The 2,311-nt window shown below is 34.6% G+C and overlaps 1 pseudogene; it reads left to right on the top strand.

Annotated features, from left to right (window-relative positions):
* Window positions 1–1,034: 1,034 nt before the first annotated feature.
* LOC113649537 lies at window positions 1,035–1,903 on the top strand (annotated as a pseudogene).
* The last annotated feature ends 408 nt before the right edge of the window (window positions 1,904–2,311 follow it).

The raw sequence follows: 2,311 nt of genomic DNA, 5'->3' as shown, positions 1-2,311 counted from the left end.
ATCCTACACTATGACCCTGCCAGGTCCTACATTATTATAGTGTTAGATGCCTCAGCAACAGGGGTTATGGCTGTGCTTTGGGAGGAAGATGGACCCTGCGGCTTTTTTTCTCCTGCAAGATGACCCCAAGAAGTGCAAAACTACAACATCTGTGATTGGAAAATTTTGGCAGTCAAACTTGCTCTTGAAGGAAACAATATTCAGTTAAAACTATTTGCATTTATTCGTATTATTTACCTTAATCCAATAGAAATAATTCAGGTTTGTAAATCATCACTTTTGTCTTTCTGTCTTTCATTCAAAAACGCACAAATGCACTCCATTTATGGTAATTACAAAGGGAAGTAGTTGAGTATAAATAGCGATGAGTTGAAGGTTTGACACACTGTTGGTTTGAGCACCTCCTCGTTATATATTTAAGAAGCCTTGAGCGCATCAGATCTGTGAGTATTATGATCGTCAAGGAAATGTTATATTACTTCCATCACAGTTTGTTTAGATATAATTATATTATCTGATCTTCAAGCATAATGTACATTTACTTAAGACATAATACTGTATTATTTATATTATGAGAACATTATTCACTATGCTACTGGAATAATTAAATGTGTTATCAAACCATGTGAGGTTGTGTCTGAAGTTTTCAATATTTTTCATGTTGATATGATGCATTGTGTTATCAGAAAGAAAGCAGAAATCTTTTTCTCTTCAGGCAGTTGATTTGCGTGTGCATTGAGGCATTGTTCATACCAAACTTTCACACAATGGTTTTCACAACTCAGATGCAAATACAAACCTAAGCACTATTCAGACTGTAGTGGAGATGTTTCAAGAGGTTTGGAGTTTACGTAAAGAACAGAGACATGCCTCCTTTTTTTTCTGTGTGAGAACGATATACAAAAAATGCACTAGGACTACTCAATAATCTCCACAATGATAAAATTCAGTTGATGTCTCACTCATTAGTAGAATAGTCATTTGTATACAATTTGTATATATTCTCTATATATGCTTTTTATTTTAGATTAACAATGAGGCAAGCTGTTTTCATCCTCACCACTACTGCCATCATCATCGTCATCATCAACACTGAAGCAGTTTTGTCCAACCGGGTGGGTTTCTCTTTCAAGTTCTGCACTGAGTAGACATTTTATCATCAGTAATTTTCTTAATGTTTTTCCCTCCTCTAATTTTATAGAAAAAAAAACCCTGCTTATAAACTGGACATGGCACCAGATTCTGTTGATGACCAATTTATAGGCTGCCCTAATGAAACCTACAAACTGATAATAAACAAGGTCCTCGGGGAAGAGTTAAATAAAAAAGTTTAATGATACTTGGAATACATACTCAAACATTAATGATAGTTTTACAAGAATAATAAAAGGTCTACACCCATCCAGGAGATCTTTATTCAAAATTCAATGATGCTGTCAGTTCAGGAAAAAACTATTACCCCAAAACATTCAAATACACAGCCTTTCATTTCTTGCTAACACGTGCCGTACAAATTCATAAAGTGAGGAGCTGTGTTGATGTTTTCCGTAGAACCAAAGTTAGTTTTGAGACTAAGATTAATGATGTAATGCGATTTGGCAGGTTTGCATCGACTTCATTAAAAAAAAACATGCACAAAATATTTGGCAATAAATCCTGTTTTAAGATTAACACGTCCTTTGGTGCAAACCTAACCAACATTTCTCGGATACCTGATGAGGAAGAGGTTCTAGTCCCACCTTATGAAATGTTTATTATCACAAACATTACAGATAAACAAAACCACATGAACTGCGATGTCCTTTACACTCTAAAGAGTGCGGGAAATTTTAGCTGTATGGACTGTGAGCTGCTTAAACACCCCCCACCACAACATTACTCCCCACATAGAAACAAAGGGTAGTGTGTTGATGTCAGTGGGTTAATTTTTTTTATATCACAACCACTTACATGACTGGATAATTTAAGGCAATGATGCTATGTGTTCTAAGCATGTATTGATGTCATGTATATACAATATTTGTTATTACATTAGAAAATTGCTGAATAATAATGACAGCATTGTAATTTTAACCATTTTGTCTCAATGCTTTTGAAATTAAAAGGCATCTAGACCATATTGTGCTGTTCTCTACGAACACTTTTGTATTTTGTCTGAGCTTTTGTTTGAATGGAATCTAGCAGCACTTTGCAGAATGGCACCAACTTACTGTCTGAATGCTTTTCAAATTAAAAGACATCTGGACCATATGGTGTATCTAAACAAATTGTTGTACTTTTAAGTGTTGTTATTATAGTCCCAAGAATATTA

Source organism: Tachysurus fulvidraco, chromosome 8, assembly GCF_022655615.1.
Source record: "Tachysurus fulvidraco isolate hzauxx_2018 chromosome 8, HZAU_PFXX_2.0, whole genome shotgun sequence".
Taxonomy (NCBI): Eukaryota; Metazoa; Chordata; class Actinopteri; order Siluriformes; family Bagridae; genus Tachysurus; species Tachysurus fulvidraco.
Note: the sequence above shows the minus strand (reverse complement) of the source record. Positions and strands in the feature narration are given on the sequence as shown.